Source organism: Vulpes lagopus, chromosome 4, assembly GCF_018345385.1.
Source record: "Vulpes lagopus strain Blue_001 chromosome 4, ASM1834538v1, whole genome shotgun sequence".
NCBI classification, from domain to species: Eukaryota; Metazoa; Chordata; class Mammalia; order Carnivora; family Canidae; genus Vulpes; species Vulpes lagopus.
Window position 1 is genome coordinate 126,930,715 of NC_054827.1, and position 19,710 is coordinate 126,950,424.

At 36.1% G+C, this 19,710-nt stretch overlaps 1 protein-coding gene and 1 pseudogene across 2 annotated transcripts in view; one reads left to right on the plus strand and one right to left on the minus strand.

The window, feature by feature from the left end:
• The window catches only part of RAB28 (RAB28, member RAS oncogene family), a 105,628-nt gene that overhangs the window by 38,639 nt on the left and 47,279 nt on the right, over positions 1 to 19,710 (plus strand). The window lies entirely within an intron of this gene.
• Positions 18,552 to 18,951, minus strand: LOC121489753 (annotated as a pseudogene).

Consider the following 19,710-nt stretch of genomic DNA (forward strand, 5'->3'; position numbering starts at 1 on the left):
TTTGCTGTTGAGTTTAAGAAGTTCTTAATAGATCTTGGATACTAGTCCTTTATCTGATACGTCATTTGCAAATATCTTCTCCTATTCTGTAGGTTGTCTTTTAGTTTTTTTGACGGTATCTTTTGCTTTGCAAAAGCTTCTTATCTTGATGAAGTCCCAATAGTTCATTTTTGCTTTTGTTTCTCTTGCCTTCATGGATGAATCTTGCAAGAAGTTACTGTGGCCAAGTTCAAAAAGGGTGTTGCCTGTGTTCTCCTCTAGGATTTTGATGGACTCTTGTCTCACATTTAGATCTTTCATCGATTTTGAGTTTATCTTTGTGTATGGTGAAAGAGAGTGGTCTAGTTTCATTCTTCTGCATGTGGATGTCCAATTTTCCCAGCACCATTTATTGAAGAGACTGTCTTTTTTCCAGTGGATAGTCTTTCCTCCTTTGTCGAATATTAGTTGACCATAAAGTTGATGGTCCACTTCTGGATTTTCTATTCTGTTCTGTTGATGTATGTATCTGTTTTTGTGCCAGTACCACACTGTCTTGATGACCACAGCTTTGTAGTACCACCTGAAATCTGGCATTGTGATGCCCCCAGCTGTGGTTTTCTTTTTTAATACTCCCCTGGCTATTCGGGGTCTTTTCTGATTCCACACAAATCTTAAGATGATTTGTTCCAACTCTCTGAAGAAAGTCCATGGTATTTTGATAGGGATTGCATTAAACGTGTGAATTGCCCTGGGTAACATTAGCATTTTCACAATATTAATTCTTCCAATCCATGAGCATGGAATATTTTTCTATCTCTTTGTGTCTTCCTCAATTTCTTTTAGAAGTCTTCTGTAGTTTTTAGGGGATAGATCCTTTACCTCTTTGGTTAGGTTTATTCCTAGGTATCTTATGCTTTTGGGTGCAATTGTAAGTGGGATTGATCCCTAATTTCTCTTTCTTCAGTCTCATTGTTAGTGTATAGAAATGCCACTGACTTCTGGGCATTGATTTTGTATCCTGCCACACTGCCAAATTGCTGTATGAGTTCTAGCAATCTTGGGGTGGATGCTTTTGGGTTTTCTAGGTAGAGTATCATGTCATCTGCGAAGAGGGAGAGTTTGACTTCTTCTTTGCCAATTTGAATGCCTTTTATTTATTTTTGTTGTCTGATTGCTGAGGCTAGGACTTCTAGTACTATGTTGAATAGCAGTGGTGCGAGTGGACATCCCCGTCTTGTTCCTGATCTTAGGGGTGGTGTGAGTGGACATCCCTGTCTTGTTCCTGATCTTAGGGGAAAGGCTCCCAGTGTTTCCCCATTGAGAATGCTATTTGCTGTAGGCTTTTCATAGATGGCTTTTAAGATGTTGAGGAATGTTCCCTCTATCCCTACACTCTGAAGAGTTTTGATCAGGAATGGATGCTGTATTTTGTCAAATGCTTTCTCTGCATCTATTGAGAGGATCATATGGTTCTTGTTTTTTCTCTTGCTGATATGATCAATCACATTGATTACTTTACGAGTGTTGAACCAGCCTTGCATCCCAGGGATAAATCCCACTTGGTCATGGTGAATAATCTTCTTAATGTATTGTTGGATCCTATTGGCTAGTATCTTGTTGAGAATTTTTGCATCCGTGTTCATCAGGGATATTGGTCTAGAATTCTCCTTTTTGGTGGGCTCTTTGTCTGGTTTTGGAATTAAGGTGATTCTGGCCTCATAGAATGAGTTTGGAAGTATTCCATCTCTTTCTATCTTTCTGAACAGCTTTAGTAGAATAGGTATGGTTTCTTCTTTAAACGTTTGATAGAATTCCCCAGGGAAGCCATCTGGCTTTGGATTTTTGTGTCTTGGGAGGTTTTTGATGACTGCTTCAATTTCCTCCTTGGTTATTGGCCTGTTCAGGTTTTCTGTTTCTTCCTGTTCCAGTTTTGGTAGTTTGTGGTTTTCCAGAAATGCGTCCATTTCTTTTAGGTTGCCTAATTTATTGGCGTAGAGCTGCTCATAATAGGTTTTTAAAATCATTTGTATTTCCTTGGTGTTGGTAGTGATCTCTCCTTTCTCATTCATGATTTTAGTAATTTGAGTCTTTTCTCTCTTCTTTTTAATAAAGCTGGCTAATGGTTTATCTATCTTATTAATTCTTTCAAAGAACCAACTCCTGGTTTTGTTAATCTGTTCCACAGTTCTTCTGGTCTCTATTTCATTGAGTTCTGCTCGAATCTTTATTAACGCTCTTCTTCTGCTGGGTGAAGGATCTATCTGCTGTTTTTTCCTGCAGCTCCTTTAGGTGCAAGGTTAGCTTTTGTATTTGAGTTCTTTCCAGTTTTTGTATGGATGCTTGTATTGCGATGTATTTCCGCCTCAGGACTGCTTTTGCTGTATTTCAAAGATTTTGAATGGTTGTATCTTCATTCTCATTAGTTTCCATGAATCTTTTTAATTCTTCTCTAATTTTTCCGGTTGACCCTTTCATCTTTTAACAGGATGGTCCTTAACCTCCATGTGTTTGAAATCCTTCCAAACTTCTTGTGTTTTAGTTCTAATTTCAAAGCATTATGGTCTGAAATACGCAGGGGACAATCCCAATATTTTGGTATCGGTTAAGGGTCTTAACTTTTATAAGGACACCAGTCATTTTGGATTAGGGTCCATCCATAGGATCTCGACTTACCTTATTACTTCTTTGAAGGCCCTATCTCCAGAGTCACATTGGTGAGATGAGCGTGACACAGTTAACTAAAAAACAGAACCATTATGTTTAATATGTTAGAAGTGAATCTCAATCATGGAAGTTGTAACTTGAAGAATCTAGAACTCTTCTAATTTCATTATTTTACTTACTAATGAGAAAACCAAAATTAGAGCTCTTTTGAAAACAAAAATGAGTCAGAATTAAATTTTTAACATAGCTTTAAATATTTAGTATATAAAAATGTAATTTATTATGGTGATGAAATATCAGATTATAAAAGTTATAAAAGATTATAAAAGTTATGAATAACTTTTTTTTGGTATTAGGATATTCAAATGCATATACTATGCAAATTAAGGAAGAATGCTTCTAAAAGTAAATGGTGCCCTCCCTCTTTTTTTTCTGTTCTAGTACTTCTCAAATTATAATGGAAGCCAGAGGAAGGATGAAAGTGAGTTGATTTACAGAAATACAGTATTACATACAACTTTTAGAAGCATATCTAAAATTCAAATGCACTTTTTTTTTTACTGAGTTAAAAAAGGTAGGTTTAATTCCAAAAGTTTGATTATTTTACCTCTTTTTGAACTAATACTTTTCTATTGATTTTTCTCCAATTTAATAAATGTGATATGTATGAAACTATTAGTTTTTAGTCACTTTTGGTAGATGATGAGATACAAATGAACTACCTGTCCAAAAAGCTACTGGACATTTACTAAAAGTAATTGTTTTTAAGAAGAATCTCTAGTCTTATAATCTATCAGTCTTCATATGATCAAAGATTTTGGTGTCAATAGTTGTTTCTCTTTTCTCTTTTCTTCCAATGTAGTTAACTCGTAGTGTTGTATTAGTTTCAGGGGCACAATATAGCAATTCATTAATTACTCAGTGCTCATCAAAACAAGTGTGCTCTTTGCTCTTTTTTTTTTTTTAGATTTTATTTATTTATTCATGAGAGACACACAGAGAGAGAGAGAGGCAGAGACACAGACAGAGGGAGAAGCAGGCTCCATGCTGGGAGCCCGATGTGGGACTCGATCCCGGGTCTCCAGGTTCACGCCCTGGACCAAAGGCAGGCACTAAACCACTGAGCCGCCCGGGCTGCCCTTTTTTTTTTTAATTTAATTTGCCAACATACAGCATAACATCCAGTGCTTATCCCATCAAGTGCCCTACTTAGTGCAGGTCACCCAGTTACACCATCCTCCCCTCCCCTTCTGCAACCCATTGTTTGTATCCCAGAGTTAGGAGTGTACTCTTAATCCCCTTTACCTGTTTCACCCATCCCTCCCTCACCTTCCCTCTAGTAACCCTCTCTGTTTTCTGTAGTTAAGAGTCTATTTTTTGTTTTGTCTCTTTTTTTCCTCATTTTCTTTGTTTTGTTTCGTAAATTCCACACATGAATGAAATCATACAGTATTTTTCTTTCTCTGACTGGCTCATTTTGCTTAGCATTATATCCTCTAGATCCATTCATATTGTCACAAATGGCAAGATTTCATGATTTTTTTTATGGCTGATTAATCCATTGCCTATATATACCACATCTTTATTCATTCATCTTTTGTTGGATACTCAGGCTGCTTCCGTATTTTGGTTATTATAAATAATGCTGTAGTAAACATCCCTTTGAATTAGTGTTTTCATATTCTTTGGGTAAGTACCCAGCAGTGCCATTACTGGATCATAGGGTAGTTCTATTTTTAATTTTTCGAGGAACCTCTCTACTATCTTTTTGCAGTGGCTGCGGCAGTTTGCATTCCCACCAACAGTACACAAGGGTTCCTTTTCCTCTACATCCTCACCCACACTTGTTTCTTGTGTTTTTGATTTTAGCCATTCTGACAGTTATGAGGTGATATCTCAGTGTGGTTTATTTTTAAGATTTATTTATTTTAGATAGCACATGTGACCAGGGGGAGGGACAGAAGGAAAAAAGCAGATTCCTCACTTGAATGGGGAGCCTGGCTCAGGGTTCAATCCGAGGACCCCAAGATAGTGACCTGAGGCAATATCAAGAGTCAGATGTCCAACTGACTAAGCTATCCAAGTGCCCCTCTCATTATGGATTTGATATGTATTTCCCTGACGATGAGTGATGTTGAGCATCTTTTCATGTGTCTATTGGTCATATAAATGAGTTCTTTGGAGGAATGTCTGTTCTTGTCTTCTGCCCATTGTTTAATTGGATTATTTATTTCTTTTTGGTATTGAGTTGTATAAGTTCTTTTTATGTTTGGGATACTAACCCTTTATCAGATATATCACTTACAGATATCTCCTCCCATTCAGTAGGTCATCTTTTAGTTTTTATTGATTGTTTTCTTTCTTCTGCAGGAGCTTTTTATTTTGATGTGGTCCCAGTAGTTTACTTTTGCTTTTGTTTCCCTCACCTCAAAAAACATAGCTGGAAAGATGTTATGGCCAATGTCAGAGAAATTATTGCCTGTGTTCTCTTCTAGGATTTTTATAGTTTCAGGTCTCACATTTAGGTCCTTAATTTATTTCGAGTTTATTTTTGTGTGTGATGTATAAATGTAGTTGACTTTCATTCTTTTGCATGTAGATGTTCAGTTTTCCAAATACTGTTTATTGAAGAGACAAAAGCTGTCTTTTCAAGTGGATCATCACAGAGATCAGGTACAATAAAGGCAGGCATGATACACTTGATGTGATCAGTTGTGCTCTGTATTACAAATGATTTAATAATGAAGCAGATATATATGTAATGTGTGACATATATGTAATGTAACATATATATTACTTTATATTTTGATATGCTTGCTAAAGAGAGAGAAATGGGTGGAGATACAGTCAGTGCTTTAGTAATTGTACATACATAATTGTGTTTGATGGCATTATTCACTGGGTTTTGAATTGGAGAAAAATTTAAGGATTAAGAGAGGATCTGGGAGTTTTGAATGCATTATTTAAAGTTTTATTGTCCATGTATTCATTCAGATTGGTAAAATAGGAATCAGAATGTATTTATCACTCCAAGAGACTATTGACCATTTTATACTTTTACAATTTTAAGATACTATAGTTATGGGATTTTTTTTATATTAAGAAATAATTCATATACTATAAGAGTCACCATTTTAAAGTAAATAGTTTTTGGTATGTTCACTAGGTTATGCAACCATCACCACTATCTAATTACAGAACATATTTGTTACCCCCAAAAAGAAACTCTTTGCCCATTAGTGGTCACTGCTCTTTTTCCCTTCTTCCCTCTCTCCCCCATTCCTAACCCCTGGCAAATACTAATCTATTTTTTATCTCTATGGGTTTGCTTATTCTGAGAATTTCTTACAAATGGAATCGTGAAATACATGGCCTTTTGTGTCTGGGTTTTTCACTTGTAATGATGTTTTCAAGGTACTCTGTTATGATGTGTATCACTACTTCCTTTCTTTTCATTGTATGGATATACCTCACCACATTTTGTTCATTTATTCATCAGGTGATGGACACTGGGTTGTTTCTAAATTTTGGCTATTATATATAATGCTGTTATGAACATTTGTGCATAAGTTTTTGTATAGACAGAAGTTTTCATTTTTCTTGGGAACATACCTAGGAATGGAATTGCTGGGTCATATTTGAGGAACTGTTTGAGGAACTGTCAAGCTGTTTTCTATAGCAGCTGCCCCCTTTAACATTTCTATCAGCATTGTAAGAGGGCTGCAATTTCTCTATATCCTTACTATTATTGTACCCTTTTTAAAAAATAACCATGCTAATGTGTGTGAAGCGATAGTTCATTGTGTTTTTGATTTGCATTTCCATAATGATTAATGATGTTAGGTATCTTTTCCTGTACTTAATGTGTATTTGCTTATCGTTGGAGAAATGTATATTCAAATCATTTGTCCACTTTTTAAATTGGGTTGACTTTTTATTACTGAGTTGTTAGTGATCTTTATAGGATATTGTACCTTTATCAGATCTGTGATTTATAAGTCTCTGATTCCCGCAGTTTACTTTTTTATTTTCTTGGTAATGCCATTTGATACACATAAGTTTTAAACTTTGATGAGATCTGTTTTATCTATTTTTTTCTTTGGTTGTTTGCACTTTAAGTGTTATATCTAAGAAATTGTTGCCCTCTCCAGGGTCATGAAGATTTGTACCTATGTTTTCTTCTAAGAGTTTTATGGTTTTTGCTCTTTGGCTTAGGTCTTTAATCCATTTTGAATAAGTTTTTATATTATGTGAATAGGAGTTGAGATTATTTTTGCGTATGTCCCAGCATAATATTCTGAAAATATTCTTTTCCAATGGTCTTGGCACTTGTGACTGTCAGTTGACCATAGATGTATGGATTTATTTCTGGACTCTCACTTGCATTTCATTGATCTTTATGTCTGTCCTTATGGCAGTACCACGTTGAGTATTACCACATAGCTTTGTAGTACGTTTGAAATCAAGAAGTGTGATTCCTCTTATTTTCTTTTTCAAGATTGTTTTGACTATTCTGAGTTCCTTGCATTTCCGTATGAATTTAGGATCTACTTCTCATTTGCTGCAAAGAAATCAACTGGAAATTTGGTACATATTATGTTGAATCCATAGATTAATTGGGGAGTAATGCCATCTTAGCCATGTTAAGTCTTCCAGTCTATGAGCATGAGAAGTTTTTCCATTTATTTAGTTTTTCTTTAATTTCATTTAACAATGTTGTATAGTTTTCAGAGAATAAAATTTACACTTGTTAAATTTATTCGTATTTTGTTCTTTTTAGTGCTATTGTATCCTATTATTAATTGAAATCCTTTCTTAATTTCATTTTCTTAATTTCATGTTTATTGCCAGTGTATAGAAATGCAGATGATTTTGTATATTGATCTTATATTCTGCAACCTTGCTGAACTAGTTTATTAGTTCTAATAGTCTTACATTAGAGTGTGGATTCTTTAAGATTTTCAACTTATGAAAATCATGTCATCTCTAGGTAGAGATAATTTTACTTTTTCCTTTCCAATGTGGATGGCTTTTAATTCATTTTCTTGCCTAATTGCTGTAGCTAGAACTTCCATTGAACAAAAATGATGAGAGCAGCTATCTCTGTCATGTTGTTATCATGGAAGAGTATTGGATTTTGTGAAATGCAACTGTATCTGTGGAGACAGTAATTTTTTTCTTTTTTCTTTTAAAAAAAATTTTTTTCTATTACAGTTTGATTATGAATAATCTCAATTGACCTATCTCAAGTTCACAATTGTTTTTCCTGCCTGCTTGAATCTGCTATTGAATCTCTCTAGTAAATTTTTTGTTGGTACTTGATAATTAACCCATGATTTTTATTATTTCTGCATCTGTTTCTCTGATTCTTTTCCCCCTGAGCTTGCTCAGATTTTATTGTTTATATAGCTAATATTTCTCTTATTAGACTTCAAACTTTTTTGTTTGTTTTGGGCTCTGGACATTCTTGAGTGTTGTACTTTGTTATTATCTTTTGTACTTTGATAGGCACTTGAATTATCTGTAGCTTGCTAGTCTTTGAGCTTTGTTAGAGTGCCTATCTCTAGGGCTAGTTTATTTCCATTCCTAAGATGTTATCCTTTTGTGTTCTCCACTGAATGCTTGGGTATTCCATGAGTACCTTCCTCTGTAGTTTGTAGGAAGTTGAATATTTCCCAGGTCTGTTTGCATTCTGGGAGTTTTTCTAGTTCCTCTTTGCCCAGCCTCATGGAGTTTTGCTCTGTATACGTGTAGCTTAATCAAGAACAGGCTCAAAGAGACCCTTATAAAGATTTCTGGACCTTTTTATCTTTGTAGAGTTGTCCTTTCCAGTACTCTGCTTCACAGAGTCTCAAGTGCTTCCCTTATTTGAACTGTGTTCTCAGTTTTCCCCAGTCACGGACTAGTGGTGCTTGCCTTTAGTTCTTTGCCTTTGTGTGGTCCAGAAAGTATCTCCAGGTAGAATGTCAGAGTGACTATAAAGTCATTTATTTGTATCTCATCTTTCAGGGATCATCCAGCCTGATGTTCAATGTCTGCTTTATGTATTTTGTCCAATTCTCTGGTGGTTTGTGGCAGGAGGAAAATCTTGTCCCAGGTATTCTCTCATACCTGAAAGATAGTACTTTCAGAAGGGTTTTAAGTCTTCAAGTATTTTATATCTTCAAAATGTTTTGTATTTTACAGTTTGCATATCAAATAAAATATAGATTATATTTATCAGTGTTCTGTGTTAGATGTTTTAATGAAGAGAATTTCAAAACTAGAAATAGAGAAGCTCAAAAATAGATCAGTTTATTTCAGAATATCAGATCTATAGAGAATCTATTCATTTGGACCATGAGGCTGAGCTATTTTCTTACACCATGCATATCTTAATTTCATGGAAAACAAGGAGAAGGACATGCTATTGATGATTTAAAAATATACAAAATTTTTAAGGAAGTGGCCTTGAAAATCCAAACTTCTGAAGTACTGTTGTTACCCATAGGGTGAAAATAATGTCATTAGTCATAATCTTGAGAATAAAGATTACTAAGACTAATACTAATAACTAAGCACTTTAAAGGTCAGCCAAATATTTTGACTAACTATTGAATAACATGACTGTCATCTCATCAGTGCAATATGGTAGTATGCTTTTATTCAGCAAACATCTGTTAAGGGCCTGCTTTGCCTAGGAATCATACTAAACACTAGGAACACAAGAAGAGTAAGATATGGTCTACCCTTAAAGACCTGATACTTTTCAAGATATGGCCATGAAATTTCGAGGAAGGTTGGATTTATGAGACTGGATGTATGGGCAGGCAGAGGAGGGTGGGATATTAAATGGGGATCAAGGTAAAGGATCAGTACTATGTGAAGACTCTGAAATAAGAAAGTCATAGATATTGATGAAGTATTGTTTGGGGTTTTATGAGTTCATTTACTTTTTTTCCTCATGGCCTTCATTCTATTGAGGTTTCATGCCAGGTTCCTCTCCTCAGAGATTCTTCTCCAAGGTTTCTTCTGGAATTGTGCAGGATTCCTATCAGATTGGCTCAGATGATAACTTGAGGCTAAGAAGAGGATGAATTCTGCTCTGTCCTCTCTTCCCCAGTAAGGCTCTTTGTACTGAATCTTTATGGAGTCTTAACAGGAATTTTTTCAAAAGATGGGGATGTTAAAGAGAGAGGGTCTCCAGGTTGAAGCAGCAATCAGGCAAATTTTTGTCCTCATCAGTTTGACTGTTATCTCAAGTTTAAATCTCTAGAGAAAATAGATACGAGGCTAATATGATAGTCATAAATTAACTTAAGCTAAAGTCAGTGTGAAACTTGAAATCTAGTCTTTAACCTAAGCTTTAATTTCTTTTTCTTTTATATTTCACTACTAGAATATAAAGTGTTGAGGGGGAGTGGTAGGGGAAAAGTAGTGATATCCTATGAGGATAGTCACTTATGTATTGCTTAGAATTGAATCAACTCTATCATACTGTCACATTTTTCTTGCCACAGAACTTTGTATACATGTGGGAAATTAAAAAAATCAAAACCCCCAAAACTGCCAGGATCTATTAGAACCAAGAACTTTGCTGGAGATTAGAAGCTTCTGTTGATCCTCCTATAATGCCAGATTCATCAAGATCTTGAAAAAAATGTATGTAGATCAAATTTGGCTTTCTCTAAGAATTCTTCCTATTGAATTGAATGTGTACACACATACACACAAAACTTTGATATAGGATCTTGAGTGCTCTTCATGAGGCTAGAAATTGAATTTGCTCATATTTGCTTTTGAAATGGAACGATCTGTATTGAATTACTATGAAGTATTTCAGGAAAATGGCATTTGTTGACATAGTTTTTATTTGGGTTTCAGTCTTTAATTTAAGTAATATCCAGCAAGTTTATTTAATTCCAGAATCAATTGACTCTTGCTGATGGTCTTTTTTTTTTTTTTTTTTTTTTTTTAATATATTACCATCACGACTGATTTTTGGCGGCGCCTGGGTTGGCTCATTTGGTTAAGCATCTGCCTTTATTTAGCTCAGGTCATGATCCCAGCATTCTGGGATCCAGCCCCTGTCAAGTTCCTGCTCAGTGGGGAGCCTGCTTCTCCTTCTCCCTCTGCTTGCTGCTCCCCTTGCTTGTGCTCACTCTCTCTTTCTGTCAAATAAATAAATAAATAAATAAATAAATAAATAAATAAATAAATAAATAAAATCTTTTTTAAAAAAGACATTTTTTTTTTTTTAAAGAGCAGTTTAAGGTTCACAGCAAAATTGAAGTGAAGATACAGAGATTTCCCATATACCCTACCATATATCTCACACATGCGTTGCTTCTCCCATTATTAACACCCCATCAGTGTGGTACATTTGTTACATTTGACAAACCTACACTGACATGTATTGCTCAAAGTCCATAGTTCCCTGATTCATTCTTGGTATATTATACATTCTCTGGGTTTGTGCAATATATAATGACATTGGTCCATCATTGTGGTTATTATACAGATTATTTTTACTGCCCTGAAAATATTCTGTGCTTTACCTTTTCCTCCACCCCCCGACCCCTCTGCCCAACTTCTGGCAACCACTGATGTTTTTACTGTCTCCATAGTTTTTTCTTTTCAAGAATGTCATATAGTTTGTCATACAGTATGCGGTGTTTTCAGATTAGCTTCTTTTACTTAGTAATATGCATTAAATCGCCTCCATGTCTTTTCATACCTTGATAGCTCATTCATTTTAATGCAGTCTATTTCTATTAACCTACTGAATGGTTAGTCTATTTCTATTAACCTACTGAATGGTTATTTTTAAGTTTTAGCAATTATAAATAAAGCTGTTAAAAACATTGGTGTGCAGGTTTTTTTTGTGGACTTGTTTTCAGCTCATTCAAGTAAATACTAAGGAGCACGATTGCTGGATCAAGAGTATGTTTAGTTTTGTAAGAAACTGTCAAACTGTCTTCTAAAGGGGCTGTACTATTTTGCATTCACAATAGCAATGGTTGAGAGCTCCTGTTGTTCCACATTCTTACCAAAATTTGGTGTTGCCCATTCTAATAGGTTACAGTGGTATCATGATTTAATGTGTGTTTTCCTATTGATATATGATGTGGAACATACTTTCATATGCCATTTGCCATCTGTATATCTTCTTTGATGAGGTGTCTGTTATAGTCTTTGGTCCATTTTTATATTTGTTTTCTTATTATTGAATTTTAAGAGTTTTTTGTATACTTTGGATAACATCACTTTATCAGATGTATCTTTTGCAAGTATTTTCTGCTAGTGTGGGGACTTGTCTACTCATTCTTTTGACATTGTGCTTCCCAGAGTAGAAGTTTTTAATTTTAATGAAGTCTGACTTACCATTTTTTTTCATGGATTGTGCCTTTGGTGTTGTATCTAGAAACTTACCATCTCAGTTTTCTTTTATGTTATCTTATAGGAGTTTTATAGTTTTGTGCTTTACATTTAGGTCTGTGATCTGTTTTGAATTAATTTTTGTGAAGAACATAAAGTCTGTATCTAGATCCATTTATTTTTGCATATGGATGTCTACTTGTTCTAGCACCATTTATTGAAAAGACTGTCTTTGGTTTTTTGTTAAAGATAAGTTGACTCTATTTATATGAGCCTATTTCTGGCTTTCTCTTTTATTTCATTGATCTATCTGTCATTTTTTCTCTTTTTTTGCCATACCAGAGTGTCTTGATTACTGGAGTTTTATAATAAGTCTTGAATTTGAGTAGTGTCAGTTCTCTTACTTTGCTTTTCTCCTTCAATATTGTTTTGGCTATTCTGGGCCTTTTGTCTCTCTATGTAAACTTTATTTTATTTTTTTAAGATTCTATTTATTAATGAGAGGCAAAATGAGAGAGAGGCAGAGACTTAGGCAGAAAGAATTAGGCTCCATGCAGGGAGCCTGATGTGGGACTCAGTCCTGGGACTCCAGGATCATGCCCTGGGCTGAAGACAGACGCTTAACCACTGAGCCACCCAGGCATCCCTCTTTGTAAACTTTTTATTTTTTTTATTTTTTATTTTTTTAAAACATATTCTTTTTTTTTAAATTTTTATTTATTTATGATAGGCACACAGTGAGAGAGAGAGAGAGAGGCAGAGACACAGGTAGAGGGAGAAGCAGGCTCCATGCACCGGGAGCCCGACGTGGGATTCGATCCCGGGTCTCCAGGATTGCGCCCTGGGCCAAAGGCAGGCGCTAAACCCGCTGCGCCACCCAGGGATCCCATGTAAACTTTTTAGAATCAGTTTGTCAATATGCACATAATAGCTTGCTGGGATTTTCATTGAGTTTGCAATGAATCTATAGATCAAGTTGGATAGAATTGACATCTTGACAATATTGAGTCTTCCTATCCATTAACATGGAATATCTCTCCATTTATTTAACTCTTACTTAATTTTGTTCATGAGAGATTTGTAGTTTTCCTCCACATATACATTTTCTCTACAAGGTATAGATCTTGCACATTTTTTATTAGATTTATACCTAAGGACTTCATTTGGGGGTGGTTACTAATGTAAATGGTATTATGTTTTTAATTTCAAATTTCAGTTGCTCATCACTTGAATATAGCTGTTGATGTTTTTTATATTAACCTTGTATCCTGTAACTTTGCTGATATTCTACATTGATGTTATTTCAAAGAATGCCTTAAAGTCCTGCATCTCAGTGTACTTCTAGAACATTTCAAAGAAATGTTACTTATCTAGTTTTGGTATTGAGTATGATATTCTGGATGCTAGTTGAAGAATATGTTCCAAGGAGGGAGGAATCAGCTACTTCAAGTGCTACTGATAGGTAAGTAATATCAATAACTGACTATTGGATTAGCAGCTTTTCATTATTTATCTTTTTTTTTTACAAGATTTTATTCATGAGAGACAGAGAGAGAGGAGAGAAAGAGAGAGAGAGAGAGAGGCAAAGACACAGGCAGAGGGAGAAGCAGGCTCCATGCAGGGAGCCTGACATAGGACTCGATCCCGGGTCTCCAGGATCACACCCTGGGGTGAAGGCGACACTAAACCGCTGAAGCACCGGGGCTGCCCTCATTATTTATCTTGATAAGATCAATTTTGGTGAAGTGCTGAGGACAAAAGCCAGATTGGAATCAATAAGTATAGGTTATTCTTCTGAGGAGTTTTCCTTTTTTTTTTTTTTTTTTTGAGAGAGGAGAGAGTAGCTTGAATGTGAGTGCACGGATGTGAGTGGGGGTGAGGGAGGCTGGGGCAGGGGGAGAGAGAGAATCATAGGCAAGCTTCACTCCCAGTGCGGAGCCTGACGCAGGACTCAGTCTCATGACCTTGAGGTCGTGACCTGAGCCAAAATCAAGAGTTGGAAGCTTAACTGACTGCGCCACCCAGGCACACCTCTTCTACCATATTTGACGTACAGATTTGGTGACACATGTAGAAGGTTTCTTGACTGTTTCAGTTTCTTAGTGAAATAGAATAGCCTTTGTTGTGGGTTAAATTGTTTTCTCCCAAAAAGATAAATTGAAATCCTGACCTTCAGTAACTGTAAGTATTACCTTACATAGATGTGGGGTCTTTGCAGGTATAATCAAGTGAGTCATACTTGAGTAGGGTTTACTTTAAATCCAATGACGTATCTTTTTTTTTTTAAAGTTTTTAAAATTTATTTATTCATTCATGAGAGACAGAGAGAGAGAGATAGGCAGAGGGAGAAGCAGGCTTCCCACAAGGAGCCCAACGTGGGACTGGATCCCAGACCACAGGATCACACCCTGAGCCAAAGGCAGACGCCCAATCACTGAGCCACCCAGGCATCCCCAATGATGTATCTTTTAAGGAAGAGAAATTTAAACAGAGACACAGGAAAATAAGGAAGAAAGCCATGTGAAGATGGAGTCAGAGTTTGCAGTGATACAGCTATAAGCCAAAGAGTGCCAAGGTTTGCTGGAAACCTCAAGAAGTTAGGAAGAGACAAGGCACAATTCTTCCCTATAGCCTTCAGAGGAAGCACAGCCCTGCCAATACTTTGATTTCTGACCTCTAGCCTCCAGAATTGTGAGAGAATAAATTTCTCTTGTTTTAAGCAACCTAGATTGTGATACCTTTTTAATGGGATGAATGGATAAAGAAGATGTGGTTTATGTATACAATGGAATATTACTCAGCCATTAGAAACGACAAATACCCACCATTTGCTTCAACGTGGATGGAACTGGAGGGTATTATGCTAAGTGGAGTAAGTCAATCGGAGAAGGACAAACATTATATGTTCTCATTCATTTGGGGAATATAAATAATAGTGAAAGGGAATATAAGGGAAGGGAGAAGAAATGTGTGGGAAATATCAGAAAGGGAGACAGAACATAAAGACTCCTAACTCTGGGAAACGAACTAGGGGTGGTGGAAGGGGAGGAGGGCGGGGGTGGGGGTGAATGGGTGACGGGCACTGAGGGGGGCACTTGACGGGATGAGCACTGGGTGTTATTCTGTATGTTGGTAAATTGAACACCAATAAAAAATAAATTTATAAAAAAAAAATGGCAGCCCTTGGAAGCTACCAGTCTTCAACTGAGAAAGAGTGGAGGAAGGCTTGATGTTTTGATTTCTTATGGATGTCTGTTTTCTTTCTTTGACCTAAGACTTCATATGATGTCAGTTTGCCTTGATACTTTCACTGGCTGTTGCCCAGTTTTAATGGACAGGGGCATCTCTTTAGGATTCTCAGCTTTAGAAGAGTCTTGGTGCTATTTTTCTCTCCATTTGAGATTCTTAAACACATGATTTTTTTCTTCTGGGTAGGTTTTAGAAAAGCTGCCTACAGCACTTAAGTCAGATTAACCTCAGGTTAAGTCCCTTAACCTCCCAATGGGCCAATGTAGAGTCAGCTAAGATACTGATTTTATTATATACTTTTTGCATTCTATTATATTTTCAAACACACAGAAAAATTGAAAGAATTAAACATTTGTATACTCATTGCCGAGAGCAGAGATTGGCAGACTTTTTTGAAAAGATCCAGATAGTAGATATTTTAGGTTTTGCAAGCCATACAGTATCTGTTACAACTATTCAACTGTCCTATTATAGTGCAAAACCAGCCGTGGACAGTATGTAAGTGAATAAATGTGGCTGTGTTCCAGTCAGACTTTATGGACATTGAAATTTGTATTTCAGAATTCACATTCATGTCATAGGTTAGTCATTTATTTTCAACTTTTAAGAAATATAAAACCTGATATTAGCTCATGGGCCATAACAAAAATAGGTGGCAGACCAGAGGATGTGGCCTACAGGCTATATAGTTTGCTGACCCCTGATCTAGAGTTTGCAATGGATATTTTGGTATAATGCTTTATCACAAATTTGTCCATCTATCCATCCCTCTATCAGTCTAGAAGTTCATCTACTTTTTTGGAGCATCTCAAAATAAGTAGTTGCTGACAGTGCTTTTAACACCTAAACATTTCATTGTGCATGTCATTACCTAGAATTTAATATTTTTGGTGGTGAGATTTACTTACAGTGAAATGAAAAAAATCTCAAAAGTACCATTTGTTGATTTTGACAGTTCACACACCTGTATAACTCAATCCTTATCAAATACAGGAGATTACCATCTTAGATGAGCCCAGCCTTTTTCACTGCCCTCTGTATCCCACTGCAGCCATTGTCTCTGCCATGATGCTGAAGTGAAAGCAGAATTAGCAGCAGCAGCCCCAGCTGCCTGACAGGAAGCAACTGGAGATGAAGAGGACAGGATGCATGCATTTTTTTTTTCTTTTTTGTACTTCATTTTCTTTATTTACTATTTTCTTGAGAGCCAATAGCTCTGTGGCCTCACTTTCATGTTTTTGATTCCTTATGATCTGTGGATGCTTGCTTATTCCTATTAAAATATGAAGATAGAATTGTATTAGTAGCTGATCTGGGTTTTTAAATTTATGATGATAGTTAATGTTGGATTTTCTCAGCAGTTGTTACCTTGAATGTGAGGATGGACCTAAAGGCTTGCAGTATCTCTCACCCTAACTATAGAGTATTGGTGGCATGTTGTCAAGTCAGGCTTCAAACATGGGTACCTAGGCAGGCTATAACTGAATCCCCTGCCCATTGTAGAAGAAAAGGAATTTCCTTAGACCTATTTACCACTGATTTACCAGTCTGTCTAGCTGTCCTTCTTCACTCTTTATACCTTTGTAATAGTTCAAGGTTATGTGGACGTACTGATCTGTCTTCTGTCTCAGGTGGTGGTATACTAGGTCTGCTTGGCTAATCTGGAATGTTTCCCCAGATTTTGTTCCCTGTATTGTTTTAGTTAGTAGTGGTCACAAGAGACACAAGGAAGTGGCAGGCATGCTTTTTGTCTCTCTGAGGGCCAGTGCTGAGTACCAGACACTGTGTCAACTCTCTTACAGTATCACTGATTTGTTAGCTTACCTTGTAGGTGTGGGATTGCACGAGGATCAGCAGTTCCTTTAGCTCCTGCCAGATTTCCCCCTTCATTGTCTCTGAGTACTTGTCCACTTGTACATAGCTCACCTTTGGCATCAAGGTTAAAGTTGGTGAGAGCAGGTGTGAGTTCCAGTTTGTCATTGCCAGTTTCTGTTGTCCTCTCAGAATCCAGTTTGTTCTTGTAGATTTCAGTTGTCTTTATCAATTCTAGCTCATCCTCATAGGTTCCAATTTGTTTTTGCTCCTCTGTTTATCCAGTTCCCTTCCTGACTGCTGGTCAGGTTGACCTGTAGTGACTTCAGGCTCAAGATTAGATTCAGAGGCAACAGCCTGTACCTACTGCTCCAACAGCCTCCACAGTTTATTTATTTATTTATTTATTTTTTAAATTTTTATTTATTTATGATAGTCACACAGAGAGAGAGAGAGAGAGAGGCAGAGACACAGGCAGAGGGAGAAGCAGGCTCCATGCACCAGGAGCCCGATGTGGGATTCGATTCTGGGTCTCCAGGATCGCGCCCTGGGCCAAAGGCAGGCGCTAAACCGCTGCGCCACCCAGGGATCCCTCCACAGTTTATTCTAAGGTGTAACCCTTACAATAAATTCTTTATCACCCATACTGGGTTCTGTTGCTTTGATCCAACCCTAATTGATACACTTTACCCTTCTAGGATTCATACTAGAAACCTTTCACGTTAGATCCCATATTTAGAGAGTTATTTCTACCATCTTATTTTATCTTCCAGAATTTTTTTTTCTGTCTCCTCCTCTTGGCACCTTTTCTTTATTTTTAAAAATACTGTGTGTATTCTCATTTTTAATATTTCATCTGGCATATCAGTGATACTTTAAACCTTAAATAATAGTTTGGGTTAAAAAATCCTTATTGTGCTTAAGTACTGTTTTTTTTTTCAAAATTTACTTAAGATTTTATTTATTTATTCATGAGAGACACAAAAAGAGAGGCAAAGACATAGGCAGAGGGATAAGCAGGTTCCATGCAGGGATCCTGATTTGGGACTCAATCCCAGGACTCCGGGATCACGCCCTGAGCCAAAGACAGATGCTCACTTGGTGAGCCACCTGCGCGTCCCACCCTCAGCCAATATTTAAAAACATAGTCAAGCATTATATACAAATACAGAAGGCCTATATCAAGGAAAAATGAAAAATTTAACTCAAAATAATGCATTCATGCTAAGTACATTAGTATACACAGAACAAAATGATGCTGGAGAGTTTACAGACTTGGTGATATAAAACAGTAGTTTCCAAGGAACTTACTTAATCAGATCTTCAAAGAGCCCTAGAAAACTTCATTTTTAACAAGGCCCCCACAAGATTCTAAGCCTTGATTAAAAGTGTGGTTTAAGGAAGCACTTTTTCACCCTGTGTCAGATTATATATACAATAAAAGTAAATTATTATCAATTATTGAACAAAAAGCTTTTCTTTATAGAAACTATTGATACCTAAATACAAGATGGATTTTAAAATGAAATCATGTGTATTTGTATTCATAAAGATATATACACTAATCAAAGGCTATACAACATTAACAGCAAATCCAGGTACAAACGAAGATAATCCTCTGAACTCCATGTTTCATCGAGCATCAAAAACCACCAATCTTTTAGTCCTTTTCTTGTACATTATTCTATATCCACATTCTCTGCATCTGATTGGATCCCTGGATTTTATTTCATTTCTGTGTGACATTCTCCGCAGATATATATCATTGGCTGCTGCTTTGGGGGTTGAACGTCCTTCTGGGTGTCCATTGATAGTCCCTCCAAATCCTAACCAACCACTTCCCTGACCACGCAGCCCAGGAGAAACTTCCTACTCTTAAGTACTGGTTTTAAAAACATTTAAACGACTTAATAGTCTTGTAAAGACAGTTGAAGTCTTTTTACCATAAAGACTCATTTAACAAAACATTGAGCTGGAGAGGTTACAAAAACCCAAAGAAGTTTGTATATGTAAATTGCCTAGAGTGAGACAGAAGTGGTATTTTACATCAACACCATGACAGAGGCATAGCGAGAGATGTTTTGACAACCAATATTCAGACATATTTTTGTATTAAACTATAGATGGGTGATATAATGTGATGTGGTCATTGTAAAGTTAGGTCTGAAACTTTTCAGCAACTTTAAAGTTCAAATGCTTGTTTCAGTGACATGTGGTTCTTTATTGGAAATGGCTTGCGTATCTTTTGTTTTCATTATGGTTGTTTAGTATCAGAGGTAGTATGTTTTGATTTTTGAAATTGACTTTTTTGCTGGCAATTGATAGAATTGTTTATAGGCATTCATTTTAATTCATGCCCCAAGTGAGATTTTTTTATGATAGTGCTTATTTTCTTCTGAGACACTTGTATTTAAAAGATGATATAATAAATAATTGCAGATTGGATTAATTTCCAATGAGGAGATCTGAAAATATTAAATTTTAACATAATATTATTAAGTGTTAGGAGAGTAATTTCATAACTTCGTAGAGTACCATTGATGCCAAAGATGCCACTGATTTACTTGTTTAAAAAAATCACCTTTTCAGTACATGTATCTCATTGATGTTTTAGCATAGTGAATTATTTAAAATATAACGCTTGTG